This window comes from Biomphalaria glabrata, chromosome 8, assembly GCF_947242115.1.
Source record: "Biomphalaria glabrata chromosome 8, xgBioGlab47.1, whole genome shotgun sequence".
NCBI classification, from domain to species: domain Eukaryota; kingdom Metazoa; phylum Mollusca; class Gastropoda; family Planorbidae; genus Biomphalaria; species Biomphalaria glabrata.
Genome location: NC_074718.1, coordinates 11,394,159 through 11,418,842, shown reverse-complemented (window position 1 = coordinate 11,418,842; position 24,684 = coordinate 11,394,159). Strand labels below are relative to the sequence as shown.

The 24,684-nt window shown below is 39.7% G+C and overlaps 1 protein-coding gene across 3 annotated transcripts in view; it reads left to right on the top strand.

The window, feature by feature from the left end:
- The window catches only part of LOC106078540 (uncharacterized), a 187,743-nt gene that overhangs the window by 82,306 nt on the left and 80,753 nt on the right, over positions 1 to 24,684 (top strand). The gene's annotated exons all lie outside the window — the stretch shown is intronic.

Here is a 24,684-nt window from a genome sequence, read left to right as displayed (position 1 = left end):
GTCTACGTTATGTTTTTTTTTCCTTTTTAGCAACGGGGAGCGGGATAGGAATGGGAGACACCATCTTCACTCCTTTTGTTGTGTGTGTATGTGTGTGTGTGTGTGTGTGTGCAGAGGTGCACGTGAGCAGAATGTCACCTGTCTCATAGCTAGTTTCGAACTTTTTTTTCCCCCAAGACCCGTTATACTTTTGAGTTATTCTTTGGATAATTTACAGGACGCTCTGATATGTGAAAACCAAATCTTTATTTCATTTCTCGGTATTTAGACAATATAACAATTTCATTCCATCGATGTGATAATTTCATATATATATAAATTTGTATAGTTCTTGATTCTGAACTACACTCAGATTATTGTATAGATACTTAATTGAACTAGTTCTTGATTGTAAACTACGCTCTGAGGAGTATATAGATGTTTAGGTGAACTAGTAATACCGTGTGTATCTGACCTTGTCTTAAGTCTTAATTCCGGTCATAAGCCTTAGAGTTTCACAAATGTAATTAAATCTTCTGTTTGAAATTATCTCAGAGCTACTTAAGATTGCATTGTGTATGTTATCAGGACCCAGTAAGAATAGTTTTATTTGTATTAACTAACTTGATTGTCGTACATTTAACTCTTTCTCTCCATAATTATTTACCACAGTCTGGTGGAATCAACGTTGGTATCGTCAGTTAGGAAAGAAAGAGTTAAGGCGCTACATAGTATGTTTATATCTTAACTCTATGGCAAACTCGCGTCTGTCGAAGTGCCAGACGATCTGCAGATACGTTTTTTGACTTTCTTCTACCCAGCATTCCTTAGGAATCATTCCTTTCAAAGCCTTTCCTTTCATGACTTTATACGAGCCTATAATGTGACCAGGCCATGCGGTTAGAGAGTACAGAAATTCCGGTGATTGTTGTCAAGGCCTCAAAACAAAACGTCACGGCGTCTCGTTATTCAAGTCCATGACTAATTAAATGATGTTTTTATTTGGTCGAATAGGATTTTAACAGATGGCATTCGGTGTGCTATGGATGAACTATGTTCAATTTCAAAGCATTACATTTTGAAAAAAAAAAGCATTTTACGCTTTGAGAAGTTTCAGTAAAATTGTTTCACGTGTGCTATGTTTATTGATTGAAAAAAAAAGATCAGTGTAACAAGAATGTCACTGCAACAAGAAGGTCACTGTAACATGGCCACGGTAGTGAGAATGTCACTGCAACAAGAAGGTCACTTTAACAAGAAGGTCACTGTAACAAGAAGGTCACTGTAACAAGAAGGTCACTGTAACAAGACCACTGTAGTGAGAAGATCACTGTAACAAGAAAGTCACTGTAACAAGAAGGTCACTGTAACATGGCCACGGTAGTGAGAATGTCACTGCAACAAGAAGGTCACTTTAACAAGAAGGTCACTGTAACAAGAAGGTCACTGTAACAAGAAGGTCACTTAAGAACGATGTGCCAGTCTCTTTCTTTGTGCGTTCTAGAACAACAGCATGAGTGAGCTGGTTGCATTGTTCGCCTGTACCCGCAATGAGTGGATGTAAACAACTTGGACGCTGTGCTGTGATGGTAATCTGCCATGACACGCGGAATGCTGCACCAGTGACCTGACCACCTGTCTCGTCAGATCGATCATAATTGTCTTCGGATCAACACACCTTTTTTTCCGAATAAACGACATGACCGTTGAAATAAAAACAAAAGAGAGAAGGATAATGCCAGGAAGAGGGTCGACGATAGTGTTTCCCTCATCATAAGTCTTGTGTGTGTGTGTGTGTGTGTTGTTGTCGATAACCTCAGTGTCTAAAACGTTGACTTGAACCCTAAACTGTTGACGCTTGACATAGAAACTACTTAAAAACAACTTTGGGATAATTGGGATAGTGCTTCCTGTTCAGTATTTAGAAAAATTCGCCATTTGAATTGTATGTTGTTGTTGATCAAGCCGTTAACAGTGTTTTGTGTGCTGAGTATTTACCTCTAGATTGTTTCTGAAGAACATTGTTTGGATCTATTGAATGTGTTCACTGTGCACTGTGCTCACTCTAATAAGAGGTCAAGAGGTTAAGCACTCATCCTATTGATGCTTGAACGATTTGAACAATGTCTTCCTTTGCTTCCGGTGAGATCAGTGGCGTTGACGACGACGTCTCCGACAGCTCGACGAGGAGCTCGTCTTCTGGTGGCTGGGGGAACCACCGCTGGGCGCGAAGTCTCAGCGAGCGAGTCCGGCGGCTTCATGGCAGCAGGGGGCATCAAGATGGCGCCTCCAGAAGTAAGCTGCTGCAAGGTATGTAGACACTAATAAGTGAATGTATTCAGTTCGAATGTGATGCGCTTGTTTCACTGTTTGAGATCACCTCCCTTCAGCACTTGAGTAAGCTAGTTTCAGATTATTAATCTTTCAGGAATGAATCACTGCAACCACACTTAACTGTTTCCCCTCTTGATCTTCTCGTGGTCTCATGAGACTAAGTTTTACTATAAATGTGGGATGTGCATTAGTCGGCTAACTCAATTGGCGAACCAAAAAAAAAAAAAAGAGTGATTCTTTTTTTAATCTATACGCAAAATTTGATACAATTTTGTTTTTCTGTATATGGCATTTAAACATTATTACAAGAAAGCAGATATGTCTGTGTGAGAGAGTACGCTTTTTTTGTTTCTGTCGCTCGAGTTTTGTTAACATCTTAGCACCTAAACTGCATTTCTATGTCACAGCTCCCCCACATGGGCTACACACGCTTTCACAAACACACACACACACATACACGAGTTCTCTAATAGGCGCAAGCTGATGTTATTCCGAAATACAATGACCATTGATTACATTCTTCTAAAGGAGAGAAACTCATTTTTTACCATGTGCAACGTTAAGATAACCGACGCACGATGTTTATGGTGGTGGTTGTAGTGGTTTGGATTTGCTGACACACGCTTATGTTCGGTTTGTTTGTCTGCACCGTTTCGGGTGTGACACATGAGCTGTCACAATTTTGTGTGCTGTAGAAAACATTTCCATTGTTTGTTATGGAAACGGTGGGTACATCAAGTGTTAATATTGAGGATCACGCTCTGTGAAAGATATTATCATCTCTACTACGGATTTAAAATTAAAATCACTATACTTGTTTTTTTTTTAAATTATAGGGAAATAATTAGATGTGCCCAAACGTCAAAATATTTTTATTTGTTATCTCCCTTTCCATTTGTATAAACTAAAAACAACCATTTTAAAGTGCCCTGATATTGAGTTATATAGTTTTAGGGTGTGTTTTTACTACGCAATAAGTAGATAGACTTAATCTAGTTAGTGTTTTTTTTTTAATCATTATAATGTGACTCTGGTCTTGTTTTCATTGTATACATGCACATAAGATAATGTTCTGTTTATTTTTACCATCTGAACATTTTATGTATTTCAATCTGTTAGGTTATCGTGACTTGATACATATGTACATTGTTGAGGAATGTGTGTTTGTTTGTGTTCGCACGCGTGTTTGTGTACTTTTATGTAAATGTGTCTTGTGTGTGTCTAGTAATGTGTATGGTCTTCACTCTATGCTGTGCGTTAACATTGTTTCCCCCCTGCTCATCTGGAATTATTGAATTTCTCGTTTGATTCTGAACATGGCGGAATTTCTTAAAGCGTGTCTTCTTACTGCCCGGAACTCTGTGATAGTTGAAACTGCGTTTTATCGCAATGCAACAATTTACTGGGAGAGATTCACTCCCTTTCGGAGAGCGTGGTAAAGAATAGAGTCATGTCCAGGTTTGGCGCTCTGTATGTAGTAAAACTCAGCATACGGTAACAATTAAACAAATAAATAAATATATAAGCTTAGCAAAACGTAAAACGCTATTTTTTCAAAGCAAAAAAAAAATTCTTTAAGTTAGTTTTTATTGATTTTAAAGATAAATAGAACTAGATGTGAATTTAAAACCGCTGTGACATGTGACAGTCTGACACATGTTTAAGATATGACACTATATCTGCGATATTACGAGGTGCTACTGTGCCTGCGTCTTTAACAAAACAAATTAACAAAAAACCTTCTGCCTGTATTCATGTGTCACTGCGGATGGCTGCCTGGTGGTGAGGCATGCGCTCTCTCGTCTGTTGTCTGTTTGAGCCCCGCTCTCCCCGCTCTTCGACTCTGATCGTCAATAACATAAAACAAATAATGAGCGCTACACTTGTTTATAAGATGTGCTATAGTGCTTGCATCTTTTAACATTAAGATGTGCTGTAGTGCTTGCATCTTTTAACATTAAGATGTGCTGTAGTACTTTTACTGTTAAAATTAAGATGTGCTATAGTGCTTCCATCTTTTAACATTAAGATGTGCTGTAGAACTTTTACTGTTAAAATTAAGATGTGCGATAGTGCTTCCATCTTTTAAGGATATTAAGATGTACTGTAGTACTTGTGTTTTTCAGATTAAGATGTGCTTGCATCTTTTACAAAAACAACCCCCAAAAACAAACAAACAAAAAAACTAGCACGTATTTAGGTGTTAAGCAAGTCATTCACTTTCTAGTCTCATCAGTCTTGTGATACAGTCAGGGATTTTAGGTCAAGATAAATGACTCTTAAACTACGGCATGAGGTAGGGCCTACCCATTGTGATGCTAGGAAGACCAGTAATGTTGTTTGGCGGACCCGGACCTATAGGGCTATATGTCAGAACTGGACCTGTAGGGCTGTATGGAGGACCCGGACCTGTAGATATGAATGGCAGCCTTGACATGTAGCTGTGTATGATGGACCCCGACCTGTATGTGTCTATGGCGGACCTGGACATGTAGGAATGTATGACGGATGTTTATGTAATTAAGGAAGAAAAAGAAAATAAAGAATGGAAAGAGATAAAATAAATGTAGTAACAGTGAAAATATATATTATGTTGGAAGGGTTGAGTTTGATTAACTGATTTTATACTTCAGAATTTTATTTTATTTATTTATAATAGATATTTATCTACGATAATTATATCTGCGTTATTCATATGTCAAGTCTTTATGTGTATGCCATGTCAGTGGTTCATTCCAGAAGTGACTAAAACCCCAGAACGTCCGCAATTATTTCACTGAATACTTTCAAACTGTGACACACACCCAGGGTTTCTTCTGTGGAATATCTAGGCTTGGCGTTTTACCTTGCCACAATACAAAAAAAAGACTGTATAGTCATGTGGGCTAATTTAGATAACAAAAAATGAATAGATCTATTGTGAAAACGACCGCACATTAAAACGAAAGGAAACTTGGAAATGAATGCTTTTTGTATTTCTCTATTTGGACTGGTCTAGAAATAATTTTTTGGCGCTAATCGTGTGACTTTAGAAGATAGCACCAAATAGCGCTCAGATATTTTTTCTGTTGGTTTATATTACTTCTTTGTGGTTGTTGATCAAGACTTTAGAATCCCCGAGAAATGCCACTGGTATCTTGATTATGTGGATGTCTATCATTATTGAGTTACTTGTGGAATTCAGTGAATTGGTTGTTTTCTTCTTGTGAATAAGTAATCCTGTTGTTTTTTGGTTTGTTTTTTGTTTTGTTATGTTTTTTTAAAGTTAGGATTTCTTTTATTACACTGTCGTCAAATGACTTCATTTATCCCTTTGATATGTGGGGCTCCTGTCGCATAGATAGCTTCTGTTGCGTGTATGGCTCATTTTGGGTGTATGGCTCCTGTTGCGTGTATGGCTCCTGTCGCATGTATTGCTCCTGTTGCATATATGACCCCTTATTATCTTGTATGGCCCCTATCGCGTGAACTTGAATGGCCCCTGTCACATGAACTTGAATAGCTCCTGTCACATGAACTTGAATGGCCCCTGTCACATGAACTTGAATGGCCCCTGTCACATGAACTTGAATAGCCCCTGTCACATGAACTTGAATGGCCCCTGTCACATGAACTTGAATGGCCCCTGTCACATGAACTTGAATAGCCCCTGTCACATGAACTTGAATGGCCCCTGTCACATTAACTTGAATGGCCCCTGTCACATTAACTTGAATGGCGCCTGTCAAATTGACTTGTATGGCCCCTGTTACATTAACTTGTATGGCCCCTGTCACATTAACTGGTATGGCCCCTGTCACATTAACTGGTATGGCCCCTGTCACATTAACTTGTATGGCCCCTGTCACATTAACTGGTATGGCCCCTGTCACATTAACTTGTATGGCCCCTGTCACATTAACTTGTATGGCCCCTGTCACATTAACTTGTATGGCCCCTGTCACATTAACTTGTATGGCCCCTGTCACATTAACTTGTATGGCCCCTGTCACATTAACTTGTATGGCCCCGTCACATTAACTTGTATGGCCTCTGTCACATTAACTTGTATGGCCCCTGTCACATCAACTTGTATGGCCCCTGTCACATTAACTTGTATGGCCCCTGTCACATTAACTTGTATGGCCCCTGTCACATTAACTTGTATGGCCCAGTCGTATCGACGTTTCTGGCCGCATAGATTTGTTTGGCCCTGTCTCTTTATCTTTGTCTCTATCCATTGCATTTCTAGATGGGACATTCAAGTTGACGAAGTAAGCAGACTTTCTCTTATCTCATGCTTCTCTTGCATGGCTGTTATTTGCTTCTCTTATTTTGTCTTGGTGTAACTTGATCTTTAGACATGCTGCATAGGGTTAACTCTGTTTTTCATAAGTTTCATATTTTTTCTTTTCGGCTAGCTAAGCCAAGGGAGAGCAATGGATGACAGAGCTATTATACTGTTATTCTCTTGACCTCCCTTTTGTTTTCCCAAAGTCTGATTTAGTTTCTTTCTTAATCCATGGATACAACTGGATACAACACACAGGGCTCAACTGTAAAGGAAGAATATATTAATCTTATATGCCTTTTTTTTTTTTGGTCAGACAATGACCCTTCGTTAGTGATTTTAATGACTGGCCTATATATTTTTAAAAATATGTTTAAAAAAATCAAATAGATATAACGCCGATCATAACCCAATGAGTTGGACTATTTTTCTCACCCCCCTCTACACCCCCTTCCCATTTTTGTGGAAGCACTGGATAGTATTGGGTGCGTCTTTATTCTTGCAGTCATTTTTGAGCACCCCTCCTTAATTTCCCATCTCATGATTCTCAAATGAACATGAAGTAACTCAAGCTCCATCCCCTCTTGTTCTAACCGTCCTCCGCTTTCTTTTTAAAGTTTGTATAATGTAAGTATAGAGTGCACGCAGTGCCCGGATTAACATTATACAGCAATTCTTTTTTCTTCCTTCTAATCTTTCAGTGCCCCTCTCCACACCCCCACCTAGAGTTGTCACACCCTCGGCGTCGTCTCGGTCTTCAGTTACGTCGCAAGTCTAAATGAATAATGAGAATAGACGACAGACGCAATAAGAGAGAGTTGGGGGGGGGGTGAGAGAGGTGCGAGGTGGAGAGAGATAATGGGAGAGGAAGAGAGAATGAAAGAGAATGCAGGAGAAATAAAGGACCACAGAAACAGATGACCTTTACATCAACTGCCCTGTAGATCGCAAGTTCTGAAAGGGGGGAACTTTCCTTTTTTTGTGTTATTTTAGGGGTGATTAAAAAAAAACAACTTTTTTTTATAGAAATGAAAAAAAAAAAAAAAAAGTTGTAGTCGTGCAGTTATTTTTTCTAATTAATTATTAAATCCTGAGATAGAAAAATTGGCATAGGGTCGCCCTCGGAAGAGAATGGTATGGCGCCTTGTGGAATCCCAACCCTTTCAAAGAGAACAATTAGCCACACTTCGCTTCCTTGTGACACACACCCGACCCCAAAAATAAATGTCTTTGTTTTGTACTCTCGTCGTCTGGCTCCTGGTTGACCTACTTCTCAAATTTCATCGGACTAAAAATAGTTTTTAAAAAATGAATATGAAATATAATTTAAAATGTGCGCCCTATCCCCTCCCTAATATTCCTTGTACCACCCGGTACAGTATTTAGGCTGTGGGTTGGGCAACCAGCTCCCCAGAGAACAGAAGTGGTAGTCCAGATTGATGGACCAATAACACTCAGCAATCTTCAAATACAAAAACAAAATTTAATAAAATACTCTGAAAGACACAAAGATAAAGGCACATTCCTCGTCCCATATGCTAGGACAAATTTGTACAAATACTCCTTCTTCCCTAGTGCTATTAGAGCATGGAATGGGTTGCCTGAGCTAGCCAGGAAAACCAGTGACTTGGCAGAATTTAAGTCATTGGTTAATATGCATGGCTAAATGCATGACGCGTAGGACGTAATCATCTTCTTTTTTGAAGTAACGTCTGTATTATATAAGATAAGATAAGATAAGCCTGTTCTTAAATGTGTAGACCACATGTTATTATCTTCACTTGTCTCCCTTGGATGATGTGTCATTGAATTGCAACATACATTTAGTGTGTGACCACAAGGAACAAAATGGAGAAAATTCATTTGGTATTCTCTGGCTTTCCACTTCTAAATAGATCATTGACTTTCTTGTGCACTTCGTGGCAAGAAGCCAGAGTGCCATAATGATTCACGAGTCATCTACACCAGACGACGTTGTCTTACTATTTAGTGACTTGAATCGATACCATTCGTTATACAAGGCCTCAACACTGAACTGCAACGTCACTAATGTGGGCAGTTTAGACCAATAGTTCGTTGCTACGTCGTACAGACTTATGACATGGCATCGCGCTATTGGTCTAAACTGCCCACATGTTGTGACGTTGCAGGTCAATGTTGAGGAAGCGCTTGAATGGATCCTTCGCATTCCTCTGTTATGGCTCCCAATTCCCTACAAAATATAAGTTTAAAAAAACGAGAAGAACATACAAATAATGTAAAAACAACAACAAGAAATCTTATATTAAGCGCAATTGTATCATTTAGATTGGATCAGTCATGTAGTTAAATTTATAAAATATAAAAACTAACAATAATAAATCTGTGCGATTAGAAATAGTTTAAAAATGTATTTTGTTGTTTGTTTAGCGCAATTTCATGCTTTTAGATTTACCAATGTGCTTTGACTCTGTCACTTTTCTGAATCAGTTGGACAAGTGGGATGGAGGTGAAAGAATGTGTTTCAGTTAATGTGAACGTGATCACTTTATAACGAATAAAAAAAAAAGCTTGCACGACTTGAGTTCAAGATCGAGGGCTCAAGCCTCTTCAAGGGGACTAACTCAATTTATACTACCACATCTGTCAAGCACAATTTCTTTCTCTTGTTCGATACGAAACAAAATAATTAATTACAAATAGTTCGTTAACTAATTAGTTGTTGTTTTTTTTTAATTGATACTTGTGTTGGCTGGTAAAAGAAAAAAAATTGTGCAACATTTCTCAGAAATATCGTGTACAATCTTATTACCAGACAGACAGATCGAAATGATGAAAGCTTTGTAAAAATTGCATGTTACGAAAGATCAATGTATAACGGGTGTGTTTAAGGAAACTTTAGTTTCTAGGTATTAACAGTTTAAAGAAAACAACAAACGTCTTGACTATACGCTTCAGCTAATAGTGTTGTCACCCCTTAATAGTGATGTTACCCTACTTTGTACTGACCGGAAGTTTTTCGTTTTTCTTTCCAATGAAGAATGGCATTCCAGGACCAGTAGCATTCAAGACAAAAAATGTAGTCTTCCCCTGCCCCCCCCCTTTGTTTATCTAAGTAGCCCCCCCCCCCCCCCCCCCCGGTGCTTCGTTGAAATGTATGGCGTGTTGCCGAAAGGTCAGAGTTGAATGGAAATCTCCGTTTTTTTTTTTTGTTGACCTTTTGCGAGATCGCGGGACTATGTGGGTTATCATTCCCTTCGGCGAGTGCGTTGACCTACTGGGCTGTGGTCAGAGAAAGTCTAGCGACTGTAGTCTAGTGACCACTTTCTCCGCTGCCGATCACCTTTCCCCCCGATCCCCACCCAACGAACCCCGTTGCTACCCTCTCGGCTTCCTCTACGTTCGTCTTAATAACAAAAAATAATAGGAAAGTGAAGTAGACGAGAAGTTGACCTAGTTTTGCTATTTTCAAGTTCAAACAAAAAGGCGTGTTATTGTTTTATTGGTCAGTAATAATTCTACCTTGATCTACCTGTACGCCTCCCTTCAAGTTAGCGGGCTGCAAGCTGTTGGAGTTTTGAAGATCTGTGCTTTTCAGGCATTTGGTTTCGGTTTTGTGCTTTTAACGTGAATAGTGATTTCAACAGAATGTGTGGGATCTTTGGTCACTTTCTACAGAAATATGAATTTATCGTTACTATTATTGATAGCCCTATTCCAAATGTTGTTTTTTTCCAAAAAGGATGTTTGTTTAAAAAAATGTTTATTCTGAAAGGATTGTTTACAAACTTCTGATGTTTTCAGGATGTTTCACATCTCCCGATGTATGTTTTCTAATTTCTGTTTTTTTAATCTTTTTTTAATATTTATTACACTTAGTTTTTGAAAGAAAATGCCATTACAATTAGCGACTGTGTGACATTTTTAGCTTTTTTTTTTTTTTTTTTTTTTTTTTTTTTTTTTTTTTTTAAAATGGGTTTATTACCTGTACATTGTTTAAAAAAGTAAAGTGCTCCTTTCAGACCTTGCGATCTATATGATGCAATAATCGGCTGTGTCTATTGCCAGCGGTTAACGAGCGTTTCAGCACAACGACAGAAGGCTTTATTTTCCCCAACAAATGTCAGGTATCCATTAGATTTAGGAGCGTCCTAAAAAAAAAAAAAGAAATCCGTAAATTGAAACTTCGAGTCTTTAGGGAGATCCAAGTTAAGAGGTAAAAGGTTTAATTTTCGTATTTTTTCGTCCACGGCAATTGGGGGAAGTTAATGATAGATGAGTCAGTGAATCAATAAAAAAGTGAAGTTCCCCTTTCAGACTTTTGCGATCTATAGGGCAGATGATGTGAAGATCATCTGTCTCTGTGGCCCGCGGTTAATGAATGTGTCGTGTGCACAACGACCAACCGCCTTTGCTTTCCCCAATTAATGTCAGGTACCCATTGGAGCTGGGTGGACTCAGAGGCGCCCAGGGATCCCGAAGTTAAAAATTTCAGTCTTCACCAGGATTTGAACTGGGAGCCTCGGTTCAAAGGTTGGTGCTTTACCGCTAAGCCAGCTGTTTAGTATATCGCGCTGCCAGATTATGCGTACCGGGATGTCGTCAAGAGGTCTGAAGGAAGTTTGGAAAACTAAATTTCAGGAGAAGCGATGATCACCTGTAAATTTGATGTTACTGTTAGGGGGAACATTGCGCAATCGGCAGACAATTACACGAAGTGCTTTAAGTGTTTTACCTTACTGTACCGTTGCACACCACAATGTATTCTTGGATAGTAGTTTGAGATTCGCTGATGTTGTCAGAATGTGATTCAATTTTCTTGCGCTTTGGGTGTAGAAGCTTTTTATATTGATTTGTGTTTGTTATTGCTACACAATGTATTTTTGAATTCTTTTTATTTTTTTAAAACCGAAATAGTAACACTAGAAAATTGTTGTGGTGGTTTTATTTGTATTTTGTTTTAGTGTTAAAATTAAACTTTTGCACTTTTTGTTTATTTATTTAATGCCGAATCCTCAGTCGTCTTAATTCGTGCGCGGTGTCAAGGGTCTCAGTCACGTGACGAGTAGATTAGCTCGCAATGTGACTTACTTGATCGTCTGCAACCACAAGGTGGCTAAAGAATTTATGATTCAAGAGATTACCTCTTATCCCGTATACTAGGTTCGTGTCTCGTCTGGAGAAGGTTGCAGTGGTTATCAGAGATTGTTTAGAGCGGTACCTGTCTTCCTGGACAAACTAAAGTTAAGTTTTATGCTACGTGTTTTTAAACGTCCTCCCCCCCCCCCCCATCCGACTTTTAATCTTGTACTGTTCTTACAATTTATCAAACTAGTAGTTTCATTATTAGCATGTACCATTTATTCTCATTAAATCAAGATTGGATGTGTACGTTTTTTTTTAGTAAACATCTTTGTGAATTTGATTTTTATTAATTTGAACGCTGTCTATTATGTTGTTTTTTTATATGCGTGTAGAGGAGGCACGGTGGCTGAGTGGTAAAGCGCATGCCTTTACGAACCGGGGTCCATGGCTCGAATCCGTGTGAAGACTAGGAGTTTGCGGGATTTTAAGAGCGCCTCTGAGTACCTGACATTAGTTGGGGAAAAGTAAAGACGATTGGTCGTTGTGTTGGTCATATGACACCCTTGTTAACCGTGGCCACAGAGAGGGAGGATCACAAGGTCTGAAGGGGACTTTACTATACGATTGTAAAATGCGTTTATTTGATGACTTAAACACGGCGTGAGGATGAAGCTAGGTCCAGTGCATTGGACTGTCAACAGGGACAATTTATTGGGCGACTGCCTTTATATTCACTTACCATTTCGAAATTTAAAATTTTTTTAAAGCAATTTACGGAGGATGAATATATAGAGGAAATAGTGGACCAAAGGCTCATGGGATATATATTGTTTTCCATCCTTGCGATAGATGGTTTTTTTTTGTTGTTTTTTTTTGTGAGGATGAATTTGGGACATACTTGTGGATGGTGGGGGATCGCTTGAATATTTCTCTTGCATTGGTAAAGCAAAATTCTTGTATCCTATCTATCACGAGTCAAAGTCGATTAATCGTACATGCTAATGAAGTGCTTATTATCACCCTTGTTATAAGGTCGTGACCTTTTCACCATCCGGACACAGTTTGACGGAAGATAATTCTCCGGTCCTTTGTTTTGAAGTCATCAATGGTCATTCGGGGTCCGAGCGTGGACAACCTACTCTACATCAAAGAAACTCGCCAACGTACATGATAACTATGAGCAGACATAATGTTGTAGCTGGGATGTACACAAATACTTACAAGGTGGTGATCATTCAAAGAACGGGAGTGGTGCATCCTTTGATCTTTCTTTGTGTAGTTTTGTCTCTGATGTTCTGGTGCACGTCAGTGGTGCACAAGTTATAAAAGCAGGGAGGGGGGTGTAAATTTAATAAGAATATAAACACATGTTGCAATAGCGCAAGAAATACATAAACAAAAATCTTCTAACTCGGCTTCATTAAGCACTGTGGTCTAGAATGAATGGAGCAACTAGAAAAAAGTGTAGCAACTAGAATGATTGTAGCAACTAGAAGGAGTGTAACAACTAGGAGTAGCAACTAGAACTAGAAGGATTGATTGATCCGAGATTGTGTGTTAGAAAACTCAGAAACTTAATTTATAGAATGAACATGGCATGTTATTTCCCCGGCTGAATTCCCGCTTCTACAGATTCAGTAATTACTTCAAAACAAAACAATTCTAACTAGTAACTAAAAACAATTTGAATAAAAGTAACATAGTCAACTTAAGATTAACGCCGTATTAAAAGACGTCGAATTAAATTGTTTTAAGACTTTTTAAGTTGCTCATCAATATGCAACGAAGAATTCTATTGGTTAAGATTGCAAGATGAAAAAAATTCGAATGAATTTTTCTTTTCTTGGCATCAATTGGCCAAATTACTACGCCCACATTTCACCTCTCCCCCCCCCCTCCTTACACACACACACACACTTCGGGGAAGAGAAATGTAATCAAACAAGGTCCCTCTCTTACGCCACCTTCCATTTTGGCGCGAGTTTGCGCATCCCTTTGATTCATTCGTCCCCCCCCCCTATATCCTGCGCCTCTCCCCCCAAATTTCTGATACGCCCTCCCCTTTTCCCCCCTCCTCCTCCCCCTTTCTTTTCCCACTCTTGTAATTTTTTTCTTCTTCTTTCTCTCTAGTTTCATTCATTCTTTGTGTAATCTGCCGCGCGTTGACTTCTGCAAAGAAATGTGTTTAGAATCTCCGCGTAGTGATACAGTTCCATTTCTGTTCTTTTTACACCCCCCCCCCTTTTTTTTTTTCATTTTTTGTGTTATCGGCACCTTTTTAAAAAAAAAACTTTTTAAATTGGATAGTTGTAATCGCATTAGCAAATACCAGATCCGCCACTTTCTGTTTACGACTGACGCAAGGGCGGAGACATTTATGATCAGTTACTTGAACTTTAGATTGCGCGGAGTCATAGGTAGAGTTTGAACAATAATGGAACTAGGGCCGATTGTTGGGGGCCTCGCAAAGGACTCAAAGAATTTTTTTAGAGAGAAAATTTGCGAAGCATAGAATCAAATCTCAAACATGGCAGAACTCCATGACTCTGTGTCTACTATCACAGCGCTAAGTCTCTGCAATGATTCAAAGTTTATTCGCGGTCGTTTAGAGCTCCTTGTTTGACTACATATCTTAGAAGACCTTTGTTTCTTCCTTGTGGAAAATTTCTAGTTCGGTGATCATGAATCGCTCATGAAGCTCATTAGCTCTATCGGCGTAATATGAATTATGAACTTATTTGTTGATTTAGATATAGATACAGGACGGTCTGTAATTCATTCCGTATTTTTCGGGCTTATTTCTTTGTTCCTCTATTTCATTTGGGGCCGCCTTATTCGCTTCGCCTTGGGCCTCCAGTTACCCAAGGCAGGCCCTGATGGAACAGAGTAGGCAGTTTGAGCAATGATACACGGATGTGGAAATACATTCATTTGTCACTATATTATGCACTCTGTGATAATCTCAGGGATTTCAACAATAAACTATATTATCTTATCTTCTTATCTTATATAATACAGACGTTACTTCAAAAAAAGAAGATGATTACGTCCTACGCGTCATGCATATTAACCATTGACTTAAATTCTGCCAAGTCACTGGTTTTCCTGGCTAGCTCAGGCAACCCATTCCATGCTCTAATAGCACTAGGGAAGAAGGAGTATTTGTACAAATTTGTCCTAGCATATGGGACGAGGAATGTGCCTTTATCTTTGTGTCTTTCAGAGTATTTTATTAAATTTTGTTTTTGTATTAGAAGATTATGGTTCAGTGTTTTATTTTACTGTTCTAGACAGGAACGAGTATTCCTTCTCTGACACTGTCAGGGTCGAGTTTCGTTAAAGAGAAACACAATTCAATGTAGTCTCTTTACCAGTGTCCACTGTGGAATTTTCTGGTGATGTGGCAGGTCTGTTCCTAGGAATGTTAAGGGCCTTGAAGGTAACTGTGAGGTCAGTTGTTATTGTCCCCTAGGTTGATATAACAAAGGGATATATTGTTATTTTGGATAATTATTATTATTATTATGTTTTTTATCCATGTTATAAAATAAGACAACTATCTTTGGGTTGGCCGGATGGTTGATGTAAAATGTACACTTTAAGACGTAATGGCCCTGGGTTCCAATCCCTCCTCTGTATGCCCACCCAACCGTGACCTCCGTGACCCCGTGTCGAAGGTGCCGATCCAACCGTGACCTCCGTGACCCCGTGTCGAAGGTGCCGATCCAACCGTGACCTCCGTGACCCCGTGTCGAAGGTGCCGATCCAACCGTGACCTCCGTGACCCCGTGTCGAAGGTGCCGATCCAACCGTGACCTCCGTGACCCCGTGTCGAAGGTGCCGATCCAACCGTGACCTCCGTGACCCCGTGTCGAAGGTGCCGATCCAACCGTGACCTCCGTGACCCCGTGTCGAAGGTGCCGATCCAACCGTGACCTCCGTGACCCCGTGTCGAAGGTGCCGATCCAACCGTGACCTCCGTGACCCCGTGTCGAAGGTGCCGATCCAACCGTGACCTCCGTGACCCCGTGTCGAAGGTGCCGATCCAACCTGTGATCTACGTTAGATCGACACTTTTTGACTCACGGTCATTCTAACACTAGTAGAAGTTCGTTTCGCCGAGGGGCGTGCCTCGAATGACTTCACGTGCATCATTTTCAAACCTTTCCTTTCATTGGCCTGTTTCGTTTGTGTACCTACCTTTGGCACCACGTGACCTCTAATCACTCTAGAACGTTCCTTTGTCTGTTGGAGTCAACTGGAGAACTGTTAGTGTTCGCTATCTCTAAATATTTACTTTTGGCCTCTTAACCCCCCACCTCCTATCTTTCGAATAGTTAACCCTATGATCACTATCGTCTTTTAGTTCTAGTCAAACAAGCTAGAACTGCTAGAAGGATTACATTCTAGTTATCATGGCAGCTAAGAGGAAGAAGAAAAACGTGTAACACCATTAATAGTTTGATATAGTGTTATTTTCTTGACGGTCGGGCGATTACATTTCCCCCTCCCCCTCTCTTTTTGGTTATGCACTGAGTTGAGAAACAAGTTATCATATATCGAACTTTGATTTGTGGGAAATGTGCGAAATGTGACTTCATATTGGGACAACCCGGTAGTCTCCACGTGTGGATGGTGCCTGATAAATATTTTAGATAAGCATGCGTGGCTTTTTCTTTTTTAGTGGTGTTTTTTGGTTGTTAATGTGTGTGTGTGTTTAAGTGTTTGTGTGTAGAACTCCCGAGCCACACCCTCCCCACCCAAAAAATAAATTAACTTGGATTTCGCCGTGTGTTAGAGTTAGATCTAGATCTATTTATACCCATGAAGTATTTGCTATTGCGATTGGCTTCATCAGATAGCTGTGACGTAAGCGACATCTGGCTTGAGCGTCTCTGTCAGGTCCTAGAGCCGAGGAATTGACCAAAGCTGGAATTCCAAATCTGTGTGACGTGTCGACGATACCAGCCCCCAAGCTGACAAGAAAACGAGTTAGCCAGCACAATGACGCTGTATGAAGAACACTCCAGAAAAAGTAAAATTCCCCATTCAGTTCATGCGGTCTACAGGGCAAAAGATGTAAAGGTCATCTGTATCTGTAGTCCACGGTTAACGAGGCTGTCATGTGGCCAACACAGTGACTAAATGTCTTTTTTTTTTACCCAAACCATTAGAGCTGGGGGAACTCAGAGGCGCCCAGTCTTCACCAGGATTCGAACCTGGGACCCCTCTCATCCACCACGCTTCTAACCCTCATGAATATTAAAAGTTAGCTCTTGGTATAATTTTGACGTGTGTTCTCACAAGGTGGCATAAACACGTAGGTAGACGTCCCATGATATCAAAAAACGATGAATTATTACACACTGACGGGGGTTCCAAGTTTGCAAACTCTACAGCAGTCGACAATAGACATGTTGGCATAACTATCTGGGTTAAATGTTGTTCTGGGTTGTGTAATACCGGTACTCGAGAAAGGTTTATGTCCAGTTTCTGACTGATTTATAGATATTTTATGCATATTAAATCTGTCTTTATCTCTCTCTCTTTCTCTCTCTCTCCACACACACACCGCCACCTTGCATACACTTCCTGCACTTCTTTCTTTCTATGGTCTGTAACCACCTCCGCTATGTGGATGTAATCAAACGGACCTCAAATCAGTGGACAGTGATGCTGACTACTGGGAAGATATATTACGCACTGTGTGGACAGAGATAGTGACCAAGAAAGCTTTGGACATTGAAATACATGGGCATCAGTTCTGGAAGAAAAGCGTGACAAAAAAAAAAAAAAAAAAGGATTGGCTCCTCTACCACAAAAGACTCGTGAAAAAGTGTTCGTACATGACTACCAGATGAACCATAGTCTTTCTACGAGATGAAACATAGTCTTTTTTTTGTATTACCGAGCATCAGTAAGATCCCTGTTGCATATGGTGTTACAAAATTATGAAAAATAAAATTTAAATATAAATCTACTCTAGTATTTGATTATACAGGAGGAATTAATGTAATTTGTATTTTAAATACTTTTTGTTTTTATTTTGGGTACGTGTCTGAGTGACTTGACGTAGAAATCGAGTCTTTCAACTTTTACACACCGTACAGAGTTAACAAAAGAGAACAAAGTGCCGAAGACATTCTCTTATTTCTAATTTAATAAAAACACTTTTAGACAATGAAATTATTTTGATTTAAAAACAACATATTACAAATATTCCTAAAAAAAGACCAAAACAATCCCAACATTCTCGTATTTGGTGACAAGATAGTCACAGTTGGCAGCACAGTACGCATTCATAAAATTCTTCAGTGCACCAGTTCCCCCCCCCCCCCACCTCTCATGTTGGCCTGTGACGTAGGACACGGCCGTGTTTGAGGATGCGTCCAACACGTTTTAGTACGGTGGCCCAGATTTGACGTTGCAGACAAAAAATGAACAAAGTGCGGGGTGTTTGCGGGGGTGGGGGGTGTCGAAGGAAAAAAAATTGTACAAATTATTGCTGTCATAAAAGACGCTGTCATATAAAGAAACAAGACTTTGAACATTCTCGTTTTAAAGAATTTTTTTTTTTTTTTTTTGTAATTATTATTTTCACAGAATCAGAGTAAAACACACTACATAAACACATACATATCCCACACACACTCGCACAGATGTACACACATAACTAATAAATTAATTTTATTTAAAATATTCAGCGCTACACTTACTCCTCCCCCCTCTCTCTCTTCTCAATTAGTGAGAACTTATTTATTTTTGTCCGGACATTGAGGGGCACGATGAGGCGCGGTGGCTGAGCGGTAAAGCGCTTGGCTGAACCGGGGGTCCCGTGTTCGAATCCTGTACAAGACTTGGATTTTTAATTTCGGGATCTTTGGGCGCCTCTGAGTCCACCCAGCTCTAATGGGTACCTGACATAAGTTGGGGGAAAATTAAAGGCGGTTGGTTGTTGTGCTGGACACATGACACACTCGTTAACCGTAGGCCACAGAATCAGATTACTTTTACTCATCTGCCCTATAGACCACAAGGTCTGAAAGGGGAACTTTACTTTTATCGAGGGGCACGACAGGGCCGACATTGTGCCTATGTGCTGAAAATAAAAAATCAAATCAAAACGGACATCGGTGGCTGTCTGTCGTGTGGCATGGGACTGCCGTCGTGATGGTACCGTGTTCGAACCCTGCCCATCGCCGGACGTAATAGTGGTCAGCATCGAAAGCACGACACTAAGACATTGTGGGAATGCTGAGAATAGAGAATACTGTTGAAGAGGACGCGTGACTGAATACATGCAGTCTTTAACAGTCATACTGCTGATTGAAAGAACATATAGTGACAACGTTTTAAATTGAAAAGTTTGTGGGGTTTTTTTAAACATGAATCACAACAAGAAGATTCTATTTTCTTTAAAATACCGGTTTAAAAAAATAAAATGTTTTTTTTACAATAGAATGACTTGATCGATTTTTTCTAAAACAGATGTCTACAAATAGAAAAATTACTGAAACAGATGTCTATTAATAGAAATATTTACGTAACAAATGTCTGTAAATAGAAATATTACTGCAACAGTTGTGTTCTTTACCTCACACTTTGACACACACACAACACACTCTCTCTCTCTCTCTCTCTCTCTCTGATGGAAAGGGATAAAACAATATTATTCCCCGTACCATTTTGAAGTACAATTCTTATGTTCGTTATAATCGAGTAATGTATTTTAGTATGTATTTTGTATTATATAATAGGCCTATACAGCTATAACAAAATAATTACATTAACACCCTCCCCCCCCAAAAAAAAAAATAAAAAATAAATAAATTAACAAACAGACACACACGCTCACGAACACATGTTCATTCCCTCGCCAGCAATGTGGTCCTAACTGAACGCGCACTTCAATCCTGAATGATCCCCCTTTGGCTTAACTTTCAAAGACGCTCAAGTGGCGAGGATTATCTCCACCTGATCTGATAGAACCCTTGACGTGATTGTGTCTTCATGTCTTGTTCTCTACGGAAAAGAGTTCTGGGAATTGTTTCGCCCGACCTGGACCTATTTGTTTTGCGCATTCACATAGATCCCCTGGGGGAGGGGGGGGGGACGTGCCTTATCAAAGACGAGACGCCGATTTTCTACTGTTATGAAGTGACGGGGGGTGCCTTATTCTTTCGTTACTGCGACAGCACCCCTAGCGGGGGGTTAGGCTGTGACAAGTGTTTCCAAGAGAGACGCCCATTTTACTATATAGAGTGTTAATTCTTTTATTACGTAATACTTCTAAGCCCTTTGATCTTGATAATAGTCTCTCTGCTTCGGTCACTTGTAGAGGGTTGTGCTCAGGCTGACTTAGAAGATGTAATGAATTGACGGTGAGAGATGGGGTGGTGGTAGACGTTTAAACCTAAGGTCGTCTCACCACCTAAACCTCACACTAGGGTGGCTTTGGGTAATTTAAAAAAAAACAACAAATAAAAAAGAGTGTCATATCTATTGAGCAGATGATGTGAAGGTCATCTGTTTGCATGAATAGTTAATTAACGTGGGTGTCATGTGGCCAGCACAACGACCAACCGCGATTACTTTTTCCAACTAATATCAGATTCACATTAGAATTGGGTGGACTCGGCGGTGGACTCAGGGACTTCTAAAAAATCCCGTAATTTAAAAAAAAAAAATTCGTCTTCACTAGGATTCCAACCCGAGAAGCCGGTGTTCGAAAGTTAAGCGCTTTACCACTCAGCCATCGCGTGAAAAACATGTATGTCATTGGATCTTTCAATCGTATCGACTATGGTTCATCGCCTAGAACACTTTTTCATGTTACAGTTGAGCCGTGACCTCCGTGATCACGTTGGTTGTGGTTGAGCTCTATTTTGGAGAGAGGCATTCCCTTCCACGTATATCGTTGTTGAGGTGGCATCCACAGCTGAGGCCCATGTTTTTTTGTTTTTTTTTTCTGTCCATAACTTTCTTGGTCAAGACGTAGATGAATTTCATTGCCCACGTTGTAAACACCTTACACCCTGACCTCACCGCAAGACCCACTTTTAATGATTGTGTTGTTGTTTTTTCCCCCATGTACTTGGGATTCCATTACACGATGAATTTTATTAATTTTTAAACTTTAACACTGCGATCGACGTACACTAAAACAGAAGACCCAATCAGATCAGAGGCGTAGTGAGCAAAACGTGTGCTCTGGCAAGAACAGTATTGGCGTCCCCCCCCCCCTCCCCATTTTCCATGAACATCACATAGAAATAAAGGCTGCGTGTGGCGCCCCTCCCCCCTGAGGGTTTCGCCCTGGTATTCGGGCACCCTTGCCCCCCCCCCCCACAACGCCTCTGTATCAGATTGATACATTATTTTTCTCTTTACGTATTTAAACCGATGATCTGCAAGGTCTTAAAGTACCCGCTGGAAAGTACAATAAAGCTATTATTTGATTTAACAATGCTGGAAAGTACAATAAAGCTATTATTTGATTTAACAATGCTGGAGAGTACAATAAAGCTATTATTTGATTTAACAATGCTGGAAAGTACAATAAAGCTATTATTTGATTTAACAATGCTGGAAAGTACAATAAAGCTATTATTTGATTTAACAATACTGGAAAGTACAATAAAGCTATTAATTGATTTAACAATAATTTTTATTTATAAAGCGCTATTAACAAACAAATTGTAGGTTCAATTGGCGCTGTAATTTTATTACAAACACAAACACGAGAGCTAAAATGACAAACTAATCTAAAAAAAAAGTTTTAAACAGGTAAGTCTTAATGTTCTTCTTGAAAGTAGTGTTGTCTGTCTGAGATCAATGGGAAGTTCCAAACCTTTGGTCCGTGCCGTGCACTGAAAAAGCCCGCAGACTGTAGCTTTTGATTGGTTAAAATACTTCGCTTTATTAATACATTCGGTTTATGTACACCGGAAGCACCAAAAAGGCTTGCTATATATAGATCTGCTACGTCGTAGATCTTCACCGTCTATAGTAAGTTCCTTCAAACATCTGAAACACTTCCTATAGTTCTTATATATTATACTTCATACTCGTGATATGCTTATAATGCTTATATTAAAATATTTGGTAACTTTTTATATGCCACTAAATGTGTATTATTTGTATAAAATACTGGACACTGGGGGGGGGGGGGGGGAGAGGCCTGGTGAAATACACCCTCCCGCCCCTTATAAAAATGTTACGTTTTTTTTCTCTCTCTGTCTCTCGCTCTCTCTGTCTCTTTCTCTGTCTAATTGGATGCTTGATTGGATGCCCTTGATTTGTAAATGCACGAATTTTTAATTACTTATTCTAATTATTGACCGTGAAAAAAAAAAGGAAATCGATGTTAAATCAATTATACCTGTACCTACTTATTACCCACTAGATCTATCTGTTTTGAGTGACAGATCAGGTAAGACCATCATAGATCTCTCTGCTGGTTACTGAGAAAAGAATTAAGTCATGCGTAGCCAGCCTGTTTAAAAAATATGAAAAAGGGGGGGGGGGGGAATACCCAATGTCTTTCCCTCTCTCTCGTTTCTTTTGAGTTGATAATGTCGGCTGAAGCTTTCTGTCAGCAGGCTTCTGATAATCTAATTTAATTCACGCCTATGCATAGAGATTGTATTTGTTATTGCTGCGTACTCCCTCCCCCCCCCCCCCCCATTCACTTGTCTCTTTGACTTGAATATCTGGTTTCTGTAAACATCTGGGCTGCACACAGGAGATTCTGTCTGTGTTGAGACCCTTCACCTGGTTGGTCATCTAAGCAACAAATCTTTCTACATAAACAGAGCGGCACATAGACTTGCTTGACTAATTAGTATTGTATTTTTTACAGGTAGTCTTGCTTGACTATATAGTATTGTATTTTGTAGACATAGACTTGCTTGACTATAGAGTACTGTATAGTATGTATTCTGTACACCTTTCATTAGCCCCCCCCCCCCCTTCCTTCTGTGTGACCTCCATCCATCAGTCAATGTATCTCCCTCCCTGTCTGCCCACCTGCATGCTACATACCTGTCTGTGGTTTTGAGCATTTGTTGGTTTACTTTACACTGATTCAATCTTATGGTGTCTTTCATTCTCTCTCTCTCTCTCTCTCCCGCTCGATCTCTCTCTCTTACTCTCTCTATATATCTCTCTCTGTTGCTCTCTGATTTCTCTCTCTCTCTGTCTTTCTATCTCTCTGTCTTTCTATCTCTCTGTCTTTCTCTCTCTCTCTCTCTCTCTCTCTGTCTCTATCTAAGTCTCTCTCTCTCTCTCTCTCTCTCTATCTACGTCTCTTTCTCTGTCTCTCTCTCTGTCTGTCTCTCTCGTGTTCCCCTAAGAACATCCGGTCCTATCTATCGTCCGTTGGCTCTGCACATTAGATTGCGACCTGTTATTTCTCTGCCTTTTCGTCTGTTCCTCCGTCTGTCACCGCTTCACTCAAAAGTCGGTCACTAAAGGTGTGTCGTGACTGTCACATGAATGAATACACACTAGTGTCAGCTATACAGGTGTGCTGTGACTGACATAAACACACACACACACACATCTGTCAACTATCAGTAATGTTATGTCCCTGCGTGGCATTTGGCTATACTATTTCTTCAATGTCGTAAGCGGATAGGATGAGGCCTCCCTGTTTACCGAAACAGCGCCAAGCAACTTCTTCTATTGCACCGTCAGGGTGTTATAGACTGTCGTGTACCGCCCGCCGGCTCCATTTAACTTTTGAGCTTGACTGAATTGAAAGGGGAGACCATTTTAGTATGACAAGATACTGTACACCCCCCCCCCTTTCCACGCCAAACCCCCCGCCCCCCCCCCATAAAAAAACCCCCTCCTCTCTCAATCTTCTTGCTTATATATGTATGCCTTTAAGTTTTACTGTAGAAGCGAGGGGGGGAAAAATTCCAAAGTTACTGTAAGCCTTTAAAAAACACAAAACAAAACGTTTCGTCCCTCCTGCTTGTTCTCCGTCCGCGCCGACCTCATCTCAATGATTAGATTGACATCCGCGCTTAAAGGGAGACGAGTTGCAGGAGGATAGAGTGTCTTACTCTATGTCAACTTTACACTCAGAGTTGTCAGCATGTCATGCATACATTTGCATATATTGATAGAACTGTTTAGTCCTAAAATGGGTTGAATAAGGTGCGACATTCCAAAAAAAAAATACATAAGGAAAAGAGCTTAATTAGCAAACCAATAAACCACAATTTTGACGCACAATTCTCACCTAAAAACATGGATATTGTAAAGTTTTATATTTCTAAAGCCGAGTAAACATTATCATTGACGGGAGCAATTATTAGTGAGGGTTAATCTCTTAATCTCTGAAAGATCTTGTTTTGATTATTTTCATTTTGTTCCTTTTTAATTTAAATTCTATTTTTGGTAATGTAATTTTAAAAAATTAGATCTATTAAAGTCTCCAATATCACCCGAACAGTGCTACCATTGCACGAAGAACTTTTTCATGAAAGACGCCTTTCCAAAAGCAATGTGCCCCGTTAAACCACAGTTCTATCAGATCTGGACGAAGTGGTCGGTTCCTCTCCATTAAGGCTAGAACAGAAAGTTTAAAAAAAACTCCTTTATTCCACGTTCAGTCAGGGTGTTTCAATGTCATTTGTCGTCACCGAGAAGTACATCTGGCCTAATTCATCAAGTCCTTATGGTCTCTGCGTGATGTGTACGTGCGTTTCGTGTTCCCACCCATAGTGTGACTGTTATGGTAGCAATGCTGAGGTGGACCATTGTAGTCAAATTGACTTTCCTTTTTGTTTGGGCCAATACAATTATCTTATTTTTAAAATGAACAAAAGTTATCGTAATTATATTCAATTTGAATCCAAATGGTAAATTTTGACAAAGCAGTGACAAGCGTATGATTACGAAGTGGCCACCTTAAGAGTAACAACAAAACTATAGCCTGGTCCAAAATTGACCATAAGTACGGTAACGACGAAGCGACCTTTACAAATTAAAAAAAAACAACTAAAAAAAACTACATACTTCGATGA